The 26,134-nt window shown below is 42.9% G+C and overlaps 1 long non-coding RNA gene across 1 annotated transcript; it reads right to left on the bottom strand.

Annotated features, from left to right (window-relative positions):
- Nucleotides 1–194: 194 nt before the first annotated feature.
- Nucleotides 195–25,907, bottom strand: LOC148129106 (uncharacterized). Its single transcript, XR_015746026.1, has 3 exons — nucleotides 25,359–25,907; nucleotides 22,759–22,889; nucleotides 195–1,218 (listed from the first exon to the last, which is right to left on the bottom strand). It is a non-coding gene; the product is annotated as an uncharacterized LOC148129106 (long non-coding RNA).
- Nucleotides 25,908–26,134: the final 227 nt, after the last annotated feature.

The raw sequence follows: 26,134 nt of genomic DNA, 5'->3' as shown, positions 1-26,134 counted from the left end.
CTATAGCGGCCTTCAGGAAAGCCTTGCCAGACTTCTCAGCTTCAGAAGAAATGGCAGATGTAGGGCTGTGAGAGGCCTGGCTACACTGTCCAAAGGTAGGTAGTAGGGCAGCTCCACCCCACCTCACCCTCACTTATTTTTTACCCGTCTACTCTGGAGTGGGAAGGATCTTAATTAGGGCTTATTTTGGGGGGAAATAGGGATTATATTGGGTGCATGTGTAAAAATCAAGCTAGGACTTACTTTCAGGATAGGTTGTATGTTTGGGGAAACGGTATTCTCTTCACTGGGTTTATTATTTTTCTACTCTGATCACAAGATTTCAGGAGTGGGGTCTAACCAAGTGAAAAAGAAGGACTAGGAGACACAGGATAGCGGTGTTCTGATATTTGACGGGCTGCCACAAAGATGAGGTCAGCTGATTTTCCAAAGCTCCAGAAGGTAAGACGAGAAACCCACGGATGGAAACCATTCCAGGAGAGAAGCAATCTAGAACTAAGGAGAAACTTCCCAACAGTGAGAACAATTAACCGCTGGGCTGAGTTGCCTTCAGCAGGTGTGGGTGCCCCATCACTGAAGGTTTTTAAACAGACTGAATAGCCACTTGTGGTATAGGGTCTCCTGGTTAAGCAGGGGTTGGACTAGAAGGCCTCCAAGGTCCCTTCCAGCTCTTATTCTATGTTCTTCAGTATCCCATCCTATATAGTATCCTAAAATAACCCCTGCTGTCTCCACCATTTGTAAATCTATTAAAAGAAAGAAGGAAATGCTTAGGCCCCATTCAGCTTCGTAAGATGGCTTCGGGAGCCTGGTGAAACGCTGTCATGTGACCCATTGAGGTTTTTGCTCACCCAACTGGCCAACCCAGTTATAATGATTTACGACCTAGTCTGATGTGCCAGTACAGCTCCTGGGAAACGTGTATAGTCCAATGATCATTTTGCTTCTCTGGATCAACATACTATAAACCACACAGTGATTTCCTTCTCGGTGGGTTAGCGTGTTAACAATCCTCTCCCCATTGTGGCTTGTAATCCCTGGGTTATAATTTAGCCTTCATATGGGAAACCAACCAATTTTTCTCCTCCTTCCCCCCCCCTCCGCCACAACTAGCGCTGACTCCTACCTGCCATGTTACACAATCTTTGACTTTTGTCCTCCCCGTAATGGGTTCATGGTGTTCTTTGCCTGAGTTGCCATGTGCCTCCTGTGGCTTTGCTATCAAATAAAAGCAGAGTTATTTAAAATTGTGTTTTGCTTTTAAAGAGACAAACCAGCGTTTCTGGGCCTCAGCAGCTTTAAGATGTGTGGACTTCAAGTCCCAGAATGCACCACTTGCTGGCTGGGGAATACTGGGCGTTGAAGTCCACACTTCTGAAAGTTTCTAGGGTTGAGAAACATTGGCCTAATGGATTTGTTTAAAAAAACGAGAGGATCCTAAACCCTCACCGCGCAGAACAATGTTCCAAGTTTAATTCAGAATAACAGAATTGGAAGAGATCTTGGATATCTATGGAGATTCTCAGTCATCCAGGTCATGGTTGGCCCAAAGGTGTTTTTCTTTTAAGAGCTACAGAAGCTTCTTGGATGAGAAGTGAAACATCTTCAAAGAAAAAACAGAAAGTCTAGTTGCCTCTTGAAAAAACACCCTCAGGACCAGAGACCTTGGAGGTCTTCTAGTCCAACCCCCTACTCAGGCAGGAAACCCTATACCATTTCAGACAAATGGTTGTCCAATCTCTTCTTAAAAACCTTCCAGTGTTGGAGCAGCCCCAACTTCTAGAGGCAAGTTGTTCCACTGGTTAATTGTTCTCACAGTCAGGAAATTTCTCCTTAGTTCTAGGTTGCTTCTCCTTGTTTAGCTTCCATCTACTGCTTCTTGTCCTGCTTTCTGGTGCTTTGGACAATAGGTTAACTCCTTTGTAGCAGATAACTGCAATACTGCTATCATATCACCCTGAGTCTTTTAAACTAGCCCTACCCAAATCGAACAACAATTCTTTATATGTTGAGCCTCCAATCCCCTAATCAAAATTTGAACTGGGGGACTGGAGGCTAAAACATATAAAGAACTATTGCTGGAATTCAGGCATAGAGACCATTTGGTTGATACTTACAGTGGTTGGTGAAAGTTAAGATAGATAACATCTCTCACACACACTTATATCTGTGCCCGTATGTCTGTATAAAGGTAAAGGTTCCCCTCGCACATACACATTGTTTCTGGCTCTAGGGGGTGGTGCTCATCTCTTGTTACAAAGCTGAAGAGCCAGTGCTGTCCAAAGACGTCTCCGTGGTCATGTGGCCGGCATGACTAAACGCTGCAGGCACATGGAATGCTGTTACCTTCCCACCAAAGTGGTCCCTATTTTTCTACTTACATTTTTACGTGCTTTCGAACTGCTAGGTTGGCAGAAGCTGGGACAAGTAACAGGAGCTCACTCCGTTGTGCAGGGCTAGGGGGTCCTCACCTTATGACCACAATTGAGCCCAACATTTCTGTTGCTAAGTGAACCATTTAAGGGAACTTTGCTCCATTTTATGACCTTTCTTGCCACTGCCATTAAGTAAATATATCTTTTCTTTTATGTATACTGAAAGTATTTGCACCAAGACAAATTCCTTGTCTGTCCAATCACACTTGGCCGATAATGAATTCTATTCTATTCTATTTTAGGGGTAATATTCTGCCTTTTTAGTATATCCTAAAATATTTCATTTTCCCAGGAGAGGGGTGGGCTTTAACTTCCAGCTGTGTCAACAACGGTCGTAAGTCACTTTTTCCAGTGCCGTTGTAACTTTCCCTAGATGAACTGAATGTTCTCTAAATGAATTGTTGTAAGTTGAGGACTCCCTCAACTTACATGTGTAAACACACACAGACAGACACACAAACATACCCCTATAATAGGGAGCCTTAAGACATCAGTGGAAACGCAAGAGTGAAGTATTCCCTGGTCAAGTTTGCTTGGGCGCTTATCTTATCCAAAGAAGTATATGAGTGCTACTGGAAAAAAAAAATCAGGAGGAGCTGTCCTCACTTTCTTTGGAAATATGGCAAGGGAAGAGATGAGGAGTAGAAAAATATGCTGTTTTGCTCTTCAGCAGATCCTGTTTACTGGGAATTGGGCCTCAGCCTCACCCGCTGATCAGCTGAGGATCCGTATCATATACTGACTGTTGGAATTTCCAAGTTCTGCGTTATCTCTAAACTTTTTTTATTCTTATTAAGAAATTGCCAAGGATTGTTTCTTTTTTGTTAAGCCTGCACATTCCTCTGAGGCTTTCTGGCTATTCCTCCCCCTTCTTCTTTTGATTTATACATTATTTGGGCTGCTGTACATCTTTATTTAATAAATTCCAATATCTCGGGCTGCCACAAAGAAGAGGGAGCCAAGCTATTCTCCAAAGCACCTGAAGGCAGAATAAGAAGCAATGGATGGAAACTAATCAAGGAGAGAAATAACCCAGAACTAAGGAGGAATTTCCTGACAATTAGAACAATAATCAGTGGAACAACTTGCTTCCAGAAGTTGTAAGTGCTCCCATACTGGAAGTTTTTAAGAAGAGATTGGGCAACCATTTTCTGAAATGGTATAGGGTTTCCTGCCTAAGCAGGGGGTTGGACTAGAAGACCTCCAAGGTCCCTTTCAACTATTCTGTTCTTTCCTATCCTAAATTGTTCCCTACACTATGGTGTGGTGGCTCCTTTAGAAGAGACAACATATTATTGGTAATCTTTGACTTAGAACCATTAGTTTAGTGACCACTCGAAGTTACAGAGGCATTGAAAAAAGTGAATTTCAGGGATCCGAGTAACATGCCCACAGCAAACAAAACTGAGGCAGGCCATCTCAAAGAATGGCTTCAGTCAGGCGAGCTTCAGGGTTGGCAGTGACTTATGACCGTTTTTCACATTGATGACCGTTGGAGCATCCCTGTTGTCACAGGATTAAAATTAAGATGTTCGCAACTGGCTGAAATGTGATGTGATCAGCTTTTCTGATCTTTTGACAAGCAAAATCAACGGGGAAGCCAGATTTCCCTAACAACTGTGTCACTAACAACTGCAGTGATTCACTTAACAACGGTGTCAAGAAAGGAAGTAAAATGGGGCAAAGCTCACTTAACAACGTTCTTGCTTAGCAACCAAACTGTTAGGCTCAATTGTGGTCATAAGCTGAGGATTACCTGGAACACTAATTTATATTCACCCATAAATTGAAGAGTGTTATCTGGGATTTGGACTAAAGGGACAGCTAGAATGATTAGACTGGGTAAATTAATAAAATTCAGATGTGAACTATCTAGTCACCTTAATCTGGTCCTTTAGGATTTGACTGGAGTTGACTTATTCTAAGTGATTACTGCTTAACCATGATTGGTTCTCAGCACAGCACAGCAAGCCAAAATAAACCATAATGAGGTGTTGGAGGAACTAAAGCTTGGTTTAAAGGAGGATAGAATCAAAAATTCATAGTGTTGGAAGAGACTTTGGAGGTCTTCTAGAATCAGGGGTGTCAAACTCAATTTCATTGAGGGCCGCATCAGGGTTGTGTGTAACCTCGGAGGGCCAGAGTGGGCAGGCTGAAGTGGGTGTGGCCAGGGTGGGCGTGGCCAGCTCAACACTTGTATTGGGGGCACCTGTGGTGGCCAAATGTAAGGCAGGACTTCCCTCAGAATCTCCCTCCCTCCTTCCCTCCCTCCCTCCCTCCCTTCCTTCCTTCCTTTTCTTCTTTTTCCTTCCCTCTTCATTCTCCTTTCTTCTTCCTTCCGCTCTTTCCTTTTTCTTTTCTAGTTCTCTTCCCATCTTCCTTTTTTCCCCTTTGCCTTTCATCTTCCCTTTCTCCTTTCCTGTCCCTTCTTGGATGCTCAAATGCAAAAGGGGAAACATTTCTCCTTTTGTTTTGTTTTTAGTTTATTTTGATAACCTTCTACCAGTGAAAATGGAGCTCCGGTTTCTCTGGCAGAGGCACTGTGGGCCAGTCCTTTGTTGTTTCCAGGGCAGCTCCGCGGGCCAGATCTAAGCACCCCTGTTCTAGACCAACCCCATGCCCAAGAAAGGAGACCCTATATCACCCTGGACAAATGGATGGTTATCTTTTCTTGAAAATCTCCAGTGCCCCACAACTCTGGAAGGCAAGCTGTTCCATTGATTAATTGTTAATACTTATGTTAACCCAGGGGTGTCAAACTCAGGGCCGCAGGCCAGATTTGGCCCGCATTATGGTCGGATCTGGCCCATGGGGCCATCCTGGAAAATGTAAGGGGCCGCATTGCTTCGACTCGATCTACCCAATACGAAGAGGAAACATGCCAGCAGTTTGGGGAATGGCATCAATTGGCCACGCCCACCCAGTTGGTCACGCCCATTGAGTGGCATCAAGCTGGCCATGCCCCGTCCCCCTCAGTCAACCACAGCCCTGATGCGTCCCTCAATGTGTCAACCTAACACTTCGTAAGTATGATATTTTAGTACTGATAATTGAATGTTTAAACGAATTATAGTACTTGTTAGTCTGCTGCCAGGATTTGAAGAATACATTACACCACAATGCAAAGGGCTTGGGTTGACTTCATGTGAACTTAAGTACCTTTGTCAACTCTGAAGTAGGATTTCAGGTGGTCTGTAGGCTCAGCCACCAAACCGTAGCCTAAAGTTACCTGTGAACCCATCCAATATAATTATCATGGGTTTTCCTCAGATGAGAGTTAGGTTTACTCAAGTATTCAAGATAGAACACCCAGATAGATGGTTCATATCATCATCTTGAATCATAATGGGGTTTGGTCCTAGCTTGGCCTATGCAGCTAGTCCTCAAACTTACGACAATTACTTAGGGACCACTGAAAGGTACAACAGCACTGAAAAAAGTGACTGATAACCCTTTTTCGTAGTTACGACCTTGGAAGCCTCCCCATGGTCACATGATCAAAATTCAGATGCTTGGCAACTGGTTCACACTTATGACCATTGCTGGGTTCCAAGGTCATGTGATCACCACCTACGATCTTCTGACAAGCCAAGTCAATCAGAAAACCCGATTCTCTTTTAACAACCGGGTTACTAACTTATTAACTGCAGTGATTTACTGAACTACTGTGGCTAGAAAAGTTGTAAAATGGGGTAAAAGTCACTTAACCAATGTCTTGCTTAGCGACAGAAATTTTGGGCTCAGTTGCGGTCGTAAGTCAAGGACTACCCTGTAGAAATCTGGCCCCGCTAGTTTGCAAGCCATGATTTAAGCTTTATGTATATGCAATAAACCGGGAGGCTCCGAACTTGGCAACTTTAAGACTTGTGAACTTCAACTCCCAGAATTCCCCAGCCAGCCATGCTGAGATTTGAAGTCTACTGGTCTTAAAAAGTTACCGATTTTGGAGACACCCCCCCTGCCGTAAAGCATGGCTGGAGTGGACATATCCAGGGGTGGGATTCTGCCGGTTAGGACTGGTTTGAGTGAACCCCTAGCTCCAACGATCAGCTGGGAGCGAACCAGTTCACTCCAATGATCATGCTGATCGTCCCAGCTGATCAGCATGGAAGAGCGGATTGCCGCTCCTCAGTTATGTTATTCCCCCGAAGTAACATAGCAGGTAAGGATTTTTGCATTGCTGTTCACGCGTACACAGTACATGTCAGGCGCGTGAAGTGCATGATCACCAAACTGGTTGTTATACCGGCAGCATCCCACCCCTGGACATATTGTGGCTGAACATGATCATTGAACCCTGTTTTTAGAAGGTTCCAGAAGGTTTCCAGCCCCAGGGGCCTGACCACTTCAACTGCAGCCTAGCAACCATGACGTGACTTTGGACTATGCCCTCAGTTTGTTCCTGTGGGCTCTGACTCAGGGGCACCTGTTCAGGAATGTGTTGTATCTCCTTGCCCACGTCTGATTGATGGATGCAACGCCAACCACGGCCTTGTCCTGAAATAGGAGTTGAGAGGTGCCAGGAGGTCCTATTTCCAAGCTGCGTGGGAGCAATGGAGGCCAGCCAGGAGTATGACGCTCTCATCCAATCCTCCTGGTTAAGTCTTTCCAGTTGCCAAAAATCTACCCCAAGTCCTTCGCTCTGTTCCTTTCCATCCTTGCACTTGAGTGGAAAAGAGCAGAAACCAAAGAGTTAAAAACTAACCCTCAACTATGGCTAAACTACCTATTGCACTCCAACATCTGCCAGTTGCCATCTTCACTTTCTTTTCTTTTTTTCTTTTAAAAAAAGCCTGCCCAAGTTTTTTTTTAATTAAAAGTGGTGTTCTTTGACCTTACTGTCTTGATTTGTTTTGTTTTTTAACAAAACAAATCAAGACAGTAAGGTCAAAGAACACCAATTCCCAGATACGGGTATTCCTTGACTTACGACCACCATCAAGGCCAAATTTTTTGTTGTTAAGCAAGGCAGCTGTAAGGTAAGTTTTGCCCCATTTTTTTATTTTTCTTGCCATGTTTGTTAAGTGAGTTACTAGAGTTGTTAAGATACTAACACAATTGTCAACATTCACATACATGAAAACTGGCTCTTATTTATGACGATTGCAATGATCACCTTTTGTGACCAGTGGTGGGATGCTGCAGGTTTGGACTGGTTCAGGCGAACCGGTAGTTCCAATGATCAGATGGCCCCGCCCATCCGTCCTTGCCCTATCCTGTCCTTTATTTCCTGCTTTGTAGCTCATCTCAATCGCACGGCACAACAATTTCCCCCCTCTCGCTATTCTACTTACTGTTGCTGACTTGGAAGGTAAGCAGCTGAGCTTCTAAATGCTCCATTTTCAGGTGCTCACTGAAATAGTTATTAAACTGGCAGCATCCCACTACTGTTTGCGATGTTCTGATAAGTCATTGGAGAAGCAAGATTTACTTAACAACCATGTTCCTAACTTTACAGCTTCTTCTGTGGCAAGAAATGTTGCAAAATGAGGCAAAATTCCATGAACAATAACTGTCTCCTTTGGCAACAGGGATTTCCAGCTTGATTGTGGTCGTAAGTCGAGGACCAACTGTATTGTGGAGGGCCAAGCTAATAGGCTGAACTGAATTCTGCTCAATGTTAATTTCACCGTTTTGTAAGAAGCAGTAAATGGCCTATTTTGATTAATTGCTACCGGTAAGAATACATGTTATGTCTTATTTACATTTGATTTCTAAGTCCCGATTGATCTCACATGGGCCGGACACGAGATAGCTAAAGAGCCAGATGTAGCCCAGAAGCCATAAAATCCCCAGTTCTGTTCTAGTCCCTCCCAGCCGGTGGGAAAGTGGGATCTATGGCTGGTGGGATCCAACCAGAGGCAGAGTTGTACTCTCCATGCTCTGAGCAAGCTGGTGGCAAACTTCCTCACTGGACACCAGTTACTCAAGCTTCATCCACCACCCACTTCATCCTGCTACACACACACACACACACACACACACACACACACACACACGGGATGCGATAGCTCCTAAACCTCCATGCTGACAGGTCTAGCTAAGCTGGTTCAGGCAACGCAACACAATGGACCACTTGTTAGAGGAGGGAATGGGCAGGAGAGGTCTTTCTCACACATACAACTGTTAATTTTGTCCTTTCTCTATGTCCTGGTCGGTGGACTGTCCAGAAACCAGGGCTCATAAACAAGCGAAGTCCCATCCGTGAGATATAGGCAGTATACAAAACCATGTCCTCTCCGGTCCATGGAAAAACTTCTCTCCATGGAACTAGTCCCTGATGCCCTAAAGGTTAGGGGGCCACTGCTCTATGGCTTTTCCATTCTCCCCCCTCATCCTAAACCCAGCAGAAATGCCAATTCCTGACAGGCAGAGGATACATAGTGCAATTCTATAGACATAGCACCTATAGCAAGAACAGGAAGTGCTCCTGCAGGAAAGTTCAGAGTATGTTGAGTAAAGCAGTAGTTATCAACAAAAATCAACACAGCAGTTGCCGCCAAAGAGTTGGAACCCTAAATTATTATTCTGACAGCTGGTAGCAGATACTAGGAGGGGCAACAACATTGTTTCACTTTTAGATGGATATTGTAATGGTTACTACTGGTAGTAGCTACTACCGGTAGCAACAATAGCAGTGTGTAGGACTTGTAAAAATGACAGTCCCAAAGGGGATGACAGCAACTATTGCATTATCAGTATTGCCTGTACTTAAAATAGTAGGAGTAGATATGGATAATACTAATGGCAGATTGATTGATTGATTTATTAATCACATTTACATAGCTGCTCCATTTGATGGAATCATGATAGCCATGGTGAAGGCAGTAATGTTTTTTTTTAAAGAAAACCAGGAATTTTTTCCCCCCAGCAAATAAGGAATATTTAAATTATCAATTTGCACAGAATCAAACAATGTTATCAAGTTAGGATATTTATGTAGTTACTAAGCACATCTAAATTATGTTAAAATAATCAAAATATATTTACAATCCCTAAGGCACGTCACAACTTTTGAGCACTCCTAATGTTTGGAAATTGAAAGCTGAAATATTTGACACACCCTACATGAAGATACAGAAAGACTACAGGGGAGCAAAAGCCAGAGCAAATGATGAGGCCAAAGAGGCCAAAGGCAGACTTAGGCAGAGTAGCATAACTTCCCAGGAAGTTAGCCTGAGTATGTTTATTCCTACTTTTTCCTTATTTACTAATCAACCTGATATATATTTTTTTCTTTAAGCATGGATGAGGGAACTTTAGGAGATGACCAGGCTGAGCCTGAGGGAAGGGTCAAAGGCATAATAAGTCATGAGTCTCTGTGCATGCGCAAGAGAAATAAGTCCAGTCCACCTTGAATGCCTATTTAATTCCCATGAATTTCCCTTGTTAGTAGCTCAGATTTTTGTAGAGTCCTTAAGCTTGCAATACATTTTAATACTCATTTGAGCTGCCTGAATCTCCTGATTTCCCTCGTGCTTGACAGTATCCATCTTGCAAATATAAGGTGTTCAACAAGCCAAAGATTTTATTCATGCAACCTATTTAGCCTGTTTGTCGAATTACACTGATCCTGTGAATTGGAATCATATATACATATCTTAAAGCTACCCAGGCAAGCTTAATGCATCATGCAATCACAGCTGTTTGGACTTTAACGGATCAGATTAGATTTGTCATGTGAAATCACTCAGCATTTTTAAAGACATGGCTTCTAAAATATGTCATTTAACACCTATTTCCCCCTCGCCCCAAATGAGATGAAATGACGAATTAGAAAGGTCTACTTAGCATTTAATTTGTTTGTGAAAGATACCAAATTCATGCACAGAACATACACAGAGAGTTGTGATATTGGTAGAAATTGTCATATATTTTTATACACTGCAGAAAACAATGACCTTTATATAATACGACTGATTATGCCACAACTGGAAGGGAATATATATTGCACAAAGCCATAAATTGTGATCTTACAAACTACAGTTTCTGCAGACAAGGAAGTCAGATTACAATTTAATGAATTGTGAGATTCAATTAAACCTGACCAGGTACTCTGATTTGAAGATTTATGCCTTTCATTAAACCAAAATTTAGTTTGCTTGGGCTTGGCCTAACATGTTGCATTGTGATATATAAACCATGATAGGTGGCTTTATCATGTTGCGGTTTACTCCATTAATCATTAATAGCACACCATTGGCATAGTGTGAATTTAGAACTTGGTAGAACCTGCAACATTTAGTTTCGCATGAAATAGAACCTCAGTTGTTCAATCCAAGTTTATCAGGCACTGTTCTGATCTTAAACTACCTGAAATCTTAACTTTTCTCAGAAAAATGCCCTAACATTAATGCAATGAAGTTACAGGTAATCCTCAATTTATGACAGATTGCTTAGTGACCATTCAGAATTATGACAGACTTCTCCAGGGTGAGTGTGTGTATTTATGACCTAGTTCAAAAGTTATGACAGCCACTCTTCCCCATGTGGCTGTTATCATATGTTTGGCATCCTGCATTTACTGTTATATTGTGTGGTCATATGATTGCATTTCACTTTTTTTTTTTTTTTGCTGGCCCATAGCAAACAATTGATTCGCTTAAGACTGGGCATTTGCTTAACAAACACCACAGAGGATTTATACTCCTTGCAGACAGCTGGTCATTTGTACCCTTTTAGAGAGTCGTTGAGGCCACATGGAGTCCAAAGGTGCTTTTTCTAGAGGCAACTGGACTTTTTGGTTTTTCTTTGAAGACGTTTCATTTCTCATCCAAGAAGCTTCGGGATAACCATGACCTGGATGACTGAGAATCTCCAAAGACATTTAGCTAGGCCACTTGGAAGTTTACCTATGTCCGCAGGATCACCTGAGTAGTGCAAATGGGTGTGGAGCCTGTGTGCAAATGGTTCCTGTAGTCTAACTTCAGTTTGAAATGCAGACAACACAGGCTCATCCCTGACAGCCTGCGCCTGTCTTCAACAATGAAAGGACACAGGGCAGAAAACATCTTGCAGCCAAGAAGGCTCCACACCCATTTGCATTACTCAGGTGACCCTGAGAGCACAGATAAACCTCCAAGTGGCCTCAACAACTCTCTAAAAGGATACAGATGACCAGCAGTCTGCCAGGAGTATAAATCCTTCCATTCCCCACCATCCAGTCAGAGCTGAAGAAGCCTCTTGAATGAGAAATGAAACATCTTTAAAAAACAACAACAACCAAGAAAGTCCAGTTGCCTCCTGGGAAAAAAGCACTCTGGGACAACCATGACTGAGAATCTCCGTAGACAGTTTTCCAGAAGGTTTTGTTTGACCTAGGTTGGGTGTCGGCAACCGGCAGCTCCGGAGCCGCATGTGGCTCTTTGGCCCCTCTACTGTGGCTCCCTGTTGGGTGATCCCACCACTGGCTGGCCCCTTCCCTCCCAGTCACTCCTCATCTGGCGAGAGAGGGGGGGAAAGGGAAAGATAGAGAGGTAGCTAGGTCAAGGCCAAAAGGGTTTTGTGGTTCCCGGGCTGGGTAGGGTTCCCGAGTCCAAACGGCTCTTTATTTAAGATTGCAGACCCCTGACCTAGGTGAACCTTTGTTTGACCTGCATGGACTGGTAGTCAAAACTACAATTATAAATTTGAAGAACCCAGTTGCCACATAGGGTTCAGCCAAAATTCTTTCCTGCTTTTGTGATGATTGGATGGAAACCAGAGCAGATATCTTACGGAGACTGCTCTGAACCACCCAATCTGGTGGTTGGGTTGAAACCTAGAGAGAGATCCCCAACCTTACAATTTTGCTGGCAGAGATCAGCAGATCAACCTTGGTGAGGGAAGTGGTGTCAGATGCTACAGCCACGTTCCCCCTCATATCCAGCCTCATAGAGACATCGGTGACACTCAAAAGAGAAAAAAATGAAATGGAGGAATGGGGTGAATTTAAAGATTGCGCAACCAGGAAAAGAGACCTGCCAATGATCTTCTGAAGAACTGGCCGAAAGAAGAAGAAGAAAAGGTCAATTCACATTAACCAGCAGCGCAAAACAAGGCTTGAAAAACAGGAAAGGAGAGGCCTCACGAATCCCTACACACAAGGAAATTGGGTGGATAATGGGGTGTGCAAAAGAGACCCCAGAGAATTTGCACGGAAACCAAAGAAAAGAATTGCTCAGCTGGTGGAAAAAAAACAGACGGTTATTTGGCCAATAGCTCCATGACAAAGAAGGAAGCAACCCATCATTAAAAGTAACCTGTCTCCGCGGATAGAGGCGTTTTTTGTACAATGTTTATCTGAGACTAATAATTAATAAACTGCCAAGTGTAAATGTCTCCATCAGTTGCCCGTAGGAACAAAAGAGCAAAGAAAACACCATTGTACCAAGCTGGCTGGTGTCCCTTATTTGTGTGCCAATCGATCCCACACCTCCATATCTTGGTTCCTCGAGGGGAAGGCCAGGGTCTGCGTCACACCTTTGTCATGAAACCAGAAGGCACCAGGTATCCCTTTTACCGACTTACATAGTTTCAAGTATTTGATGAAGTGAGTTGTAGGCCTCCCCAAACTTCTGCCTTAGATTAAAGCATCTGAATTAGAAACATTGCTCCCAGATTCCTGATTTTTTTTGAGGGGGGGGCGGAACACTGTTTCTCAACCTTTAAGATATGTGGACTTCAACTCCCAGAATTCCCCAGCCAGCACGTTCCCATCTTTTATGTCTACATATCTTAAAGTTGCTAAGCTTGAAGAAAAACTGCCTAGACCAGAGGTGTCAAACACAAGGCCCACGGGCCAAATCCAGCCCATGGGGCCATCCTGGAAAATGTAAGGGACTGGCCCACATCGCTTCGGCCCGGACTACCTAATGCAGCTTTGATCCAGTCTAACCAGTGCAAAGAGGAAACATGCCAGCAGTTTGGGGAATGTTGTCAAACTGGCCATGCCACCCAGTTGGCCACACCCACCCAGTCACCACGCCCAATGAGTGATGTCAAGCTGGCCATGCTCACCCAGTTGGTCACGTCCACCTGACCCCCCCAAGGTCAACCATAGCCCTAATGCGGCCTTCAATGAAATCGAGTTTGACACCCCTGAACTAGACTAACAAACATCTTTCCTACAGTATCTATCATTACTCGAAGTCTAAGACAAAAAATTCAGTTTTTACAATCCTGTAGTCCTTATTAAAGGTGCAGATAGTTCTCGAGTTATGACCACAATTGAGCCCAAAATTTCTGTTGCTAAGTGAAACATTTGTTAATTGAGTTTTGTCCCAATTTTATGACTTCTTTTCAGAATTGTTGAGTGAATCATTGTATTTGTTAGGTTAGTAACATGGTTGTTAAGTGAATCTGGACACCCCACTGACTTTGCATGTCAGAAGATTAGGATAATAGGGTAATAGAATAACAGTTGGAAGGGACCCTGGAGGTCTTCTAACCCACAAGCTGCAATCTCATTTAACAAAACCATTAAAGTAATTACATTATGACTTGCTTGGTCAGCTGGGTGAATCCTGGGACTGTATTACAAGGAAAGGTTTAATTTTAATATTCATACCACTTCCTCCAGCCCTAAATCTGGAACTTTTGCAGCCTGCCTTCTCTAACTTCAGAAGTGCAAAACTTACCATGGCTAGAAAGGTAAATGTGGCCCCTTTAAAATCCTCCCTTCCTCCCTCCTTCCCTTTCTTCCCCTTCCCTTCCCTCTTTTGATAAAAAGAGAGGTGCTTTATGCCAGGCAGAGGATTAGAGCAAAAGTTGCATTGCAGTAAATCACCAGTCCAATTGGATACATAAAATTAATATTGATTGGACCGAATGTACCCCTTTTAGCTTTAAAACTTTCTAGTTGGTGGGCCAAAATACGTGCTTTCTCTACAAATGTAGCCACTGATATGCCAAGCAAAGCCACAGTTTGGCTCTAAGTCCAGAAGTAACACATACCTGTCTCGGTCTTAAAGTATCTCTCTGAGCTAGCTAATTTATAGTTCCTGGCTGGACTCCTATCTTCTCCACTCCCCCAAGAGCAAAGTGAATTTGCCCTGGCAGCTTGTTCCTGGACCGGTAGCCAGAACTACAATCATAAATTTGAAGAATATTGGGGAGGGGGGGGAAGGCACATCAAGCAAAGTTGGTTGTAGCGAGAATTAGATTTTTTTTTTTAATTGCAAAGCAAGAAGGGTGTTTTCTTCTCATTGGCCACTTGTGCGTATGTTACCCAGACCGAAGTCCACCCTCTGCCATAGAAATGTAGAAATGCAGAAATATGCTTGGGTATATGTTGAGATAGTCACTCATCCTAGACTGCTTCACAGGGTTGTTGTGGAGAATGTGGATGGAATCGTACAACTTCTGCTTTGAGCTCCAGAAAAAGGAAGACAAGCAGATCTTTCAAAGAAATTGAAGCCATAACAGAATAACAGAGTTGGAAGGGACCTTGGTGGTCTTCTAGTCCATCCTCCTGCTCAAGGAGAAAACCTACACCAATGGTTGTCCAATCTCTTCTTAAAAATTTCCAGTGTTGGAGAATCCACAACTTCTAGAAGAAAGTTGTTCTACTAATTAATTGTTCCAACTGTTAGGAAATTTCTCCTTAGTTCTAAGTTGGTTATCTCTTTGATTAGTTTCGATCCATTGTTTCTTCTGCCTTCAAGTGCTTTGGAAAATACTTGATTCCCTCTTCTTTGTGGCAGCCCCTCAGATATTGGAACACTGCTATCATGTCGTTCTTTTCATTAAACTAAACATACACAATTTCTGCAAACGTTCTTCATATGTTTTAGCCTCCAGTCCCCTAAACATCTTTGTTGCTCTTTGTACTCTTTCCAAAGTCTCAACATCTTCTTTTATATCATGGCGACCAAAACTGAATGCAATATCCAAGTGTGATCTTACCAAGGCATTATAAAGCAACATTAACACTTCATGTGATCTTGATTCTATCCTTCTGTTAATGCAGCTTTGCGTTAATAAGTAATAACGTAAATCAATTAATAAATGTGTAAGCTTACAATAAATAGCTGGTTCAAGAAGGATTTGCTAATGTTGATCTATTCTCATTATAGAGATAGAAGCAGATTAGTCTTTCGCACCCTTTATCTTTCTTTTGAAACTACAAAAAGCTGAATCGGAATTCTGGTGAAGTTGTAGTCCTAAAACCTCTGAAAGTTGCCGTCTTGGAGATACAGAGAATCATACAGAGAATAAACAGTTACGCGGAAGGAACACAGATCTACAGATTGAATTTAATCACTGGAATGGCTTGTTTTCAGAAGTTGTGGGTGCTTCATTACTGCGGGTTTTAAAGAAGAGATTGGACAACTATTTGTCCAGAATGGTATATGGCAGTGGTGGCTAACCTTTTTGGACTCTTGTGCCAAAAATTGCGAGTGCGCCAGCGCATCCGCACTCGCGTGCCAACACCCAGAATGCAATGCGTGTTCCCTTCCCATGTCCCCTGCGCATGCGCTCACAACCCCCACCCCCACCCCCTTACCTGCACTGTGCCTCACAGCTGATTTTTCGGCTGGTTTTTCGCCTCCCAGCAGGCTCTCAGACTAAATTATAGGCCCATTTCGTTACTTCCAGTATTACAGGAAGTGACGAAACGGGCCTATAATTCAGTCTGAGAAGCCTTGCAGAGGCTTTTTCCAAGCCTCTGGGAGGCTGAAAAAAGCCTCAAAGCAACCAGAAAAAGAAAAAAAAAACAGCTGCGAAGCGTGTGCACGTGCAGTAAGGTAAGTTTGCTTGTGGCTCGCATGCCAGCACAAATGGCTCTGCATGCCACTTGTGGCACACGTACCAGAGGTTTGCCATCACGGGTGTATGGTCTTCTATTTAAGCAGGGGGATGGACTAGAAGACCTCCAACATCCCTTCCAACTCTATTATCCTGTTAGATTTGGAATGAGTCCTGAATAGTGTATAATGGAGCTGAATTCTGAGTAAACCAACATAGGAGTTGTCCATTGAGATTCTCAGTCATCCAGGTCATGGTTGTCCCAAAGAGGCTTTTTCGAGAGGCAACTGGGCTTTGTTTTTCAAGGAAGACATTTTGCTTCTCATCCAATTCTACACTGAAGAAGCTTTTTGGATGAGAAGCGAAACGTCTTCCAGGAAAAACAAAGGAAGTCCAGTTGTCTTTCAAAAAAGCACCGTTGGGACATCATAGGAGTTTGCTCTAAGTTGGTGCATGGTATCTTTCCAACTCAGTGTAAACGATGAGTAGCTTTCTCACCAATTTCAGTGCAAGTGTCATGCGTAATTCGCTGTAATTCCACGCAGGTTTTCAATCGATCACGATGTGCCTTTCTTCTGGCCTAATCATGAAGAAGGGGATTACTTTGCTTTGGTTATTCTTGTTTACACCGCAATTTAAAGTGCTCAAACGAGGTCAGTCCAATTGGCAGATGTATTTGTTTATCCAAAGCTTGATCATGTTATCTCCTTCTCAGTCAAGCTTTAAGTAGGACCGAGGATGAGAAAAACAAAACAAATAAAAAAAACACCACAAACCACTCTGCCAAGGTGGAGCCATAAAAACTGATAAGCGATAAAGTGGCAGATAAGGGGGAATGAAATTACTACAGGAGGTATAATTGTGGCGGCAGCATCCGCCCCACAATGAAAACTCCGTTCTTTAAAAGCATTCTTTTATTAGCCTCATTTGTATATGGAAAGACAGGATCTCTGATAAGATTGTCCTAATGGCTTCCCATAGAAACTTGCCTCCCTTGTATAGATAGTCCTTGATTTACAACCGCAATTGAGCCCAGAGTTTCTGTTGCTAAGTGAGACATTTGTCAAGTGAATTTTGCCATTTTATAGCCTTCCCCTGCCACAGTTGTTCAGTGAATCACAACAGCGACAAAACTTTTGTTTAGTGAGCGCTCAAAGTTACAATGGCACTGAAAAAAGTGACTTATCACTCTTTTCCCATTGCCGCCTCCCCATAGTCATGTGATCAACATTCAGGTGCTGGCAATTGACTCATATTTATGACAGTTGCTGTATTTTGGGGTCACGTCCTTTTGACAAGCAGAGTCAATGGGGAAGCCAGATTCACTTAACAACCATGTCACTAACTTAACAACTGCAGTGACTCACTTAACAACTATGGCAAGTAAGGTCATAAAATGGAGCAAAACTCATTTTGCAAGTATCTCGCTTAGCAACAGAAATTTTGGGCTCAATTATGTTCAATTATGTACATAATGTACATTATGTATTTACATTATTATTTACATTATAGTGTAATTATGTACATATAATTATGTTCAATTATGTACAGGGACCCGGTGGCTCAGTGGCTAAGACTCTGAGCGTGTCGATCAGAAAGGTCGGCAGTTTGGCAGTTCGAATCCCTAGCGCCACGCAATGGAGTGAGCTTATGTTACTTGTCCCAGCTTCTGCCAACCTAGCAGTTTGAAAGCACATAAAAAATGCAAGTAGAAAAATAGGAACCACTTTGGTACAAAAGTAACAGCATTCTCTGTGCCTTCGGCATTTAGTCATGCAGGCCACATGACCACAGAGACGTCTTCAGACAGCACTGGCTCTTCGGCTTTGTAACTGAGATGAGCACCATCCCCTAGAACCAGAAACGACTAGCATGTATGTGCGAAGGGAACCTTTACCTTTATGTTCGTAAGTCGAGGATTACCTGTCAGGTTTTCACTCTAAAATCAAAAGCTCCTTAAATTTGTACAACAAACTGGATTTCTTGGAAGGCCAGATCAACATTGTAGTTGTCCACTGTGGGCCAGCTGGAGGGGGTGAGGAGACAGGATGGACGCCCTCCTGAAGCACCCTGTCAGATAAAACAGGCTGCAAGTGGCCCCTGCATGCACTGTTTTCAGCCTGGATGGCCTCCTGCAGCACCTTGCCAGCCAAAATGGGGCACACTGGAGCTGCCTGTGGCCTTCCCGCGCCTCGTTATGTCTGGCAGGGTGGTGCAGGAGGCCATCCAGGCCGAAAACAGGCTGTGGGGTGGCCTCCCGTGGCCCCTCCACAGCCCGTTTTCACCGTAGGCTGGTTCTTTGCTATTTCTAGGCCGGCCCCGTGGGTTGGATCTAACCACCCCACAGGCTGGATCCGGCCCACATGGGCCTTGAGTTTGACACCCCTGATCTACAATGATGCCTGTTCACACATTTGGATTGAGACACATGCCTTCCAAATACTAATGTTGGCTTCTTGTTCCTTGACCATGGCCTAGCTCTGATCTTGAGTCTGTTACAGAGATAATTACAGCAACCTGTTTTTGGTTGATTCTTGATCAATTATTAACTCAAAAAGCCTTGAACAAGGTAGATTCCGATTTTCTCACCCACTGCGTTCTCCACAAGTCTCATGATACCTCCTGAGAAATGCAAGATAAAAAGTCCATTTCCTTCGATGGATGGACTTTGCTTTATAGTAACAATGGCAGAGCAAAAAGGCAACCCAGAAAGTTCAGACTGCCCAAGGAGCTGCTGATATAGTTCTACAGAGAAATGATTGAACCTCTGTCATTTGTAACTGTCTAACTTGGTACAGCAACCAAACAGGACAAGTATAGATTTCAGTGCATAGTTAGGATTGCAGAAAAAACAATTGCAACCAGCTTGCCTTCCATTGAGGACCTGTATTATGCACAAGTCAGAAAGAGGGCTGAGAAAATATTTACAGACCCCCTCACCAGAGGTGGGATGCAAATATTTTTATTACCGGTTTTGTGGACATGGCTAGATGGGCATGGTCATGTAATTGGGTGGGCATGGTTTTGTTTTTGTGTGTGTGCATAACCCCCCCCCACCCTGTGCCCCATTTTTTTCCCTTCTGGGCCTCAGGGAAGCCTCCTGGGAGCCTGTTTTTGCTCCCAGGAGGCTTCCCTGAGGCCCAGAAGGGAAAAAATGGAGCTCAGGGGCCCCCTCATGCAGTACCCCCTCCGCACACTCCTTTTTGCCTCCTGGGCCTCAGGGAAGCCTCCTGGGTGAAGCAGTAAGTGAGGGGGATCCTGGCACAGCTGGTCCTCAGAACAGCTGATCGTCGGGAGGAAAAAAAAAAAGAAATACTGGTTTGGCCGAACCAGTAGATGTTTTTTTACCACCGGTTCGGCCGAATGGTAGCATTTTTTACTACTGGTTCACCCGAACCAGCCCGAACCGGTAGAATACCACCACTGCCTCTCACATCCTGGACATAAACTATTTCAACTCTTACCGTCAAAATAACACTATAGAGCACTGCACACCAGAACAACTAGACACAAGAACAGTTTTTTCCCAAACACCATCACTCTGCTAAACAAGTAATTCCTTCAACACTGTCAAACTATTTACTAAGTTTGCATTATTATTACTATTAATCTTCTCATCATTCCTATCACCCATCTCCTCCCACTTATGACTGTATGACTGTAACTATGTTGCTTGTATCCTTATGATTTGTATTGACTGTTTCCTAATGTGATTTGATTGCTTATTGTACCTACCCTATGACTATTATTAAATGTTGTAACTGATGATTCTTGACAAATGTATCTTTTCTTTATGTACACTGAAAGCATTTGCACCAAGACAAATTCCTTGTGTGCCCAATCACACTTGGCTAATAAGAATTTCTATTCTATTCTATTCTATTCTATTCTATTCTATTCTATTCTATTCTATTCTATTCTATTCTATTCTATTCTATCTCTATCTCTATCTCTATCTCTATCTCTATCTCTATCTCTATCTCTTCTCTACTCTACTCTACTCTAGTCTATTCTTGCCCTCAGGATATCATTATAGGGCACTGAATGCCAAAACAACTAGACACAGAGACAGTTTTTTCCCCTTGTGCCATCATTCTGTTGATCACTTAATTTCCAAAGTTCTGTCTTATGTCTATTACCTATATATTGTAGTATGGCTATACTATTTTTATCCTTCTCATCTGTTCCACTACTCTATTGGTATTGCTTCTTTATTGGTATCATTATTATGTTTATTACTACATTGTTATTATTATTATTATTATTACTTTGTTGTTTTGCATTTACACTGAGAGCTTATGTACCAGAGATAAATTCCTTGTGTGTCCAATCACACAATAAAGTATTCTATTCAAAATTTAGTATGGATTTAGTCTGATTCCAGTCTTCTGGCCGTCTTTATGCTATGAAGACAACACAATGCCATCATTTACCCCAAATCAGCAGGACATTCTTGAGTTAACCAAGGTAACTTTCCACATGGCCCAAACTTGAAACAAACTGTCATTTAAGATTTCTGCATTTTGTAGTCAGAGTTTGTTGTGAGTGCTGATTTTAAGAAAATTAGGACAATGGCTCTAACGGGTTGGATAGATGACCCATGAGGCCACAAAGTTGGGCTTACAGGGGTGTCAGTGGCAATATATTGCAACATATGACAATGCCAGTTCGGCCTAGTGGTTAAGGCTCCAGGCGAGACCGGGAGACTGTGAATTCTAGTCCTGCTTTAGGCATGAAAGTCAGCAGGGTGACTTTAGGATGTTCTCTCAGGCCAACCTTTTTCACAAGGTGGCTGTTGTTGAGAGGAAAATAGGAAGAGGAAAAAGCATTGCTTGCTGCCTTGAAGTATTTATAAAAATAATAAGGCGAGATTAAAAATAAATCTAAAAATTAAAATAAATACATAAAATCAACATATGCATTCTGGTTTACCAGGCTTCTTAGCCTAGCAAACTTAACCTATGGCTTTCCATGGTGGTACCCACAGAGGAGAACATTTGTAGTGTTGGAATAAATATCCATCTGGTTCAGTTCCAAGTGGGGAAAAAGACATTGGAAACATGGCGGCTGATTGGAAAGATGGTTTATTGATGAACAGGACCACATGGGTTTGAGGTCCTGGCAGCTGACCACATGGAGTGGAGAGTGAGGGTTATTTATACCTTCTCTTGGACCTTGCCCTTCAGCTACCTGTTCCTGTGCAAGAAATGTATTCTACTGGCTGCTGTAGGGGTCATGTGCAAATCCTAGGAGTTTGTCTGAGATAAGTTTGGTTGAAGCCTGGGCTGATGTAATGTCCTTAGGAGGTTTTGCAATGCAGTGAGCCCTGCTGCTAGATGGGTTAATCCTATTATGTCCTGGAGGGTCATGTCTTAATCCTATCACCAGCCTCAGAGGCACAGTGGTTAGAGTGCAGTACTGCAAGCCAGCTGCCTGCAATTTGGCAGATTGAATCTCACCAGGCTCAAGGTTGACTCATCTTTCCATCCTTCCGAGGTGGGTAAAATGAGGACCCAGATTGTGACAGGGTTGTTAGGGAGGGTTATAAAGTACTATAAATCGGTATATAAATCTAAGTGCTATTGCTATTGCTATCACCCAGGAGCTGAAGGTCTTATTTTGTAAATAGGCTGGCCCAGTCCTTCTCAATGGCCACCAAATAACTGCTGGGAGCAGGGAGCTGAAGCTTTGAGTTTCTGTCTCCCTTAAGATTTCTATTTCTCTTTTAGGGGAAATATAATATTCTGCCTTTTTAATATTTCCTAGAATATTTCATTCTTCTAGGAGGGGTGGGTGGGTGCTAATATTCTACAGTAGCTCAGGGTTGAGCTACTGAGTGGTTGTTTTTTTGTAAATTTTTCATGACCCAAACATGGTAACATCATCGGTGCTAGTAACCACACGGATGATGTTACCTAGTTGGGGTCATGAAATGTCCGCAAGAAAACAACTAAACTCAGAGAACACCAAAGCTCTTCATTTCCCTGGTGGCTTTTTCATAGCCGCTTCCTCTGCACTGTTTTGATATTCAAAATGAATTCCTGAATTGTATTTAGTATTTTTAGTATTTATTTGATTTGTCAATCGCTTACAAGATACAGGTATAAGAATAAATATACAGTAGTTTTGAATACATAAAATGGATACTTATAAGAAAAATAGAAAACAATAGGACAGGGATGGTAGACATGATTGGTGCGCTTATGCACTACAGGCTTCTTAGTAAAGGGGTGAGGTCAATAGTAGACAGTCTAAGGTTTGGGGTTTGGGGAAGAAACCACAGAGTCAAACATTGACCACTCTGTTGCTGAAGTTATTGATATAATTAATTGATATAATTAATTAATTAATATAATTAATTGATATAATTGATAGTAGAAAACAAGGCTGGTGGGGAACCAATCTGTTGAATTAACCAAATTTAGCTACTGACTCATAACTGTATGAGTGGCTGACAAGATCACAGAGTTTGCATTGTCATGTGGCAATGTGTTTTCTTCGCTGGCTAACAACGCTCCCTCAATACTGGTACCAGACTAGATTGGAATCAGGAAAGCTGAAAGAACCACCAGAGGAAAGGAATTCCGCTACCCACCTGGAGCTGCTGTGACATCACAGCAATCAGCCAATCAGAAAAGGCCTCATCTCCAGAAAATTAAACCGTTCTTCATCTTCATCTACGGAAGCGAGGCCTTCATTAGCTGTTGTGTAACTGAAGAACTGCAGCTTAACAAAACAATAGCAGACATTAACCCCCCCAAAAAAAAAGAAATTAAATACCCTCTCCAATCCTGTACGAAACAAAAATACAGCCTTGAAATTTGGCACTCCTTCACAACGGATGAAGTATCCTGTTTCACACCTTCTGAATTACTCAGAAATCTGACACTTTCTTTATCTTGAAGTCTATTTCTATGCCAGAGGTTTAGTCTGATAGGGATTTTGGCATGTAATCTTAGAACTTCTCAGGGTAGTATTTCTGGTGTCACCACATAACAAGGTTTTCTCAATGTCAGCAACTCTAAGATTGCTGGACTTCAACTCCCAGAATTCCCCAGTCAGCCATGTTGGCTGGGGAATTGTGGAAGTTGAAGTCCATCCATCTTGGAGTTGCTCAGGTTGAGAAATACTGCCACATAGGCTCTCTTACTATAGATCGGGGTGTCAAACTCAAGGCCTGTGGACCGTATCCAGCCCGCTAGATACTTAGATCTGGCCAGCGGAGCCACCCTGGAAAAAGTGAAGAACCAGCCTGCAGTGCCCCTGCCAATGAAAACAGAGCTGGGGGGGGGAACACAACCCCCATGCCCCATTTTCACTGACAGAGGGCTAGAAAAAGAAACTAAAAACAAAATAAAAGGAGAAATGTTTCCCCTTTTGTATCTGAGCATCCAAGAAAGGACAGGAAAGGAGAAAGGAAAAGAGGAAAGACAAAGAAAAAAAAAGAAAGATGGGAAGTCAGCAAGGAAGGAAAAAGGAAAGATGGGAAGGAAGAAGAGAATGAAGAGGGAAGGAAAAAGAAAAGGAAGGAAGGAAGGAAGGAAGGAAGGAAGGAAGGAAGGAAGCAATGAGAGGGAGGGAGAGTCCGAGGGAAGTCCTGCCTTAGCACTTGGCCATCACAGGTGCCCCCAACACGAATGACCATGTTGGCCCCCCGACCCCTGAGTCAAACACAACCCTGATGCAGCCCTCAATGAAATCAAATTTGACACCTGTGCTGTAGATAGTCCTTGACTTACAAGAATTCATTTTGTGGCCATTCAAAGTTATAACGGAACTTGAAAAAGTGATTTATGACCGTTGTCACCCTTATGACTATGACAGCATCCCGCTGGTCACATAATAAAAGTCAAGTGCATGTCAACTGACTCGTATTCAAGACAGTTGTAGAGTCCCAGAGTCATGTGATCAGCTTTTGCGACCTTCTGACGAGCAAAGGGAGTGGGGAAGCCAGATTCACTTAACAACCATGTTACTAATTGAACAACTGTGGTGTTTCACTTAAACAACTGTGACAAAAAAGGTTGCAAAAAAGGGTAAAACCTACTTAACAAATGTCTCAATAACAGAAATTTTGGGCTCCATTGTGATTGTAAGTCAAGGACGCAGGTGGCGCAGTGGTTAGAGGGCAGTACTGCAGGCTACTTCTGCTGATTGCTGGCTGCCTGCAATTTGGCAATTCAAATCCCACCAGGCTCAAGATTGTCTCAGCCTTCCGTCCTTCCAAAGTCAGCAAAATGGGGACCCAGATTGTTGGGGGCAATAGGCTGACTCTGTAAAACCACTTAGAGGTGGCTGTAAAACACTGTGAAGCGGTGTATAAGTCTACGTGCTATTGCAATCTGTATAAGCTTTGGTCCACTGATGGCCTTAAAATGAAAAGGAAATGCATAATCAAATTTCTCATTTAACTTACCCAGATTAACCAAAGAGGCTTTTTCAAACAAGCCACATTATAGCTAGATAGGGGCTCAACAGGTGGTCCTCAATTTACGACCAGTGAACTTAGCAATTGTTCAAGGTTCCAATTGACCTAAATAGGAGGGAGGGTACATATGACCCAGATTTAAAGTTCCCTTCCCATGGTCACATGATTGTACTTCTTAAGCCTTCAGCAATCAGACTTATGGTCCTTTTCAATGTCCTGTAGTCAGGTGCCCCTGTTTTATGATGGTTTTGCTAAAACCGGGCATATAGATGTGGTGGCACAGTGGTTAGAATGCCAGTCGTTCAGCAGTTCGAATTTCACTGGCTCAAGGTTGACTCAGCCTTCCATCCTTCCGAGGTCAGTAAAATGAGGACCCAGATTGTTGGGGGCAATAGGCTGGCTCTGTAGACTGCTTAGGGAGGGCTGTAAAAACATTGTGAAGCAGTATATAAATGTAACTGCTATTGCTATTTATTGCCGGTTTTAAGCAAAATCACACCCACAGTGATCCACTGTATTCTTCACTGTTTACTTAATTATGTCCTCAAAAAAAAAAAAAAACACATTACGACTCTTATGGGCAACCTCCATATGGTCCTAACTTGAGGATTACCTGTATGGTGAACTTGGATCACTTAGTTGTGGGATTGAATTAGGATCATGAAAACAGAGCAGGATGGTAGTCGGAGTGGCTCAGAAGCTGCACACGCTGTCAATACAAGAGATTAAAAAAATAATTATGGTAAATTAATATGAAGGAAACTCACCTTTTGGTTTCAGTTAATATCATTGCAACACCTCATTGGTGAGAGACAGGGAATTCGTGCGATAAAGTAGAGGTGGGTCTTTTAAAATGGGATGGCCCAAACTTAGTGAAGGGCGGGGTTCGTTCTTTTCTTGCAACCTTCTTTTTCGGACTCGGTAGGAAGGAAAGGAGGCTGTTCTTGCCCAACGTGAACTGGCAGATTGTGCTGCCCATTCAGAATTAACGCTGACACAAGTACAGGTTGCACCATTCTTGGGCAAACCTCTTGGAAGGTGAACCTTGGGTGAAATGCGTGGCACCCCTGAAATTTATTACCACTCAGAAGATTGCTGAGCAGGCAAGATGCTGGTGTAGATAGAAAGAATTAGACTGTGAAACAGTACTGCAATGATTTAACCCATTGCTGTGAATCAACCTGCTGCCTTTAAAATATGTGTTGTCCTTATAACTGTATTATAGACTATAGAATAACAGAGTTGGAAGGGACCTTGGAGGTCTTCTAGTCCAACCTCCTGCTTAAGCAGAAAACCCTATACCATTTCAGATAAATGGTTATCCAATATCTTCTTAAAAACTTCCAGCGTTGGAGCATCTACAACTTCTGGAGGCAAGTTGTTCCACTTATTAATTGTTCTAACTGTCAGGAAATTTATCCTTAATTCTTGGTTGCTTCTCTCCTTGATTAGTTTCCACCCATTGCTTCTTGTCCTGCCTTCAGGTGCTTTGGAGAATAGCTTGACTCCCTCTTCTTTGTGGCAGCCCCTTCTTTTCATCAGA

This window comes from Notechis scutatus, chromosome Z, assembly GCF_049901735.1.
Source record: "Notechis scutatus isolate UNSWTSFEM ecotype Mainland chromosome Z, rNotScu1.2, whole genome shotgun sequence".
Classification (NCBI taxonomy): Eukaryota; Metazoa; Chordata; class Lepidosauria; order Squamata; family Elapidae; genus Notechis; species Notechis scutatus.
This window is presented reverse-complemented; position numbering and strand designations above follow the sequence as displayed.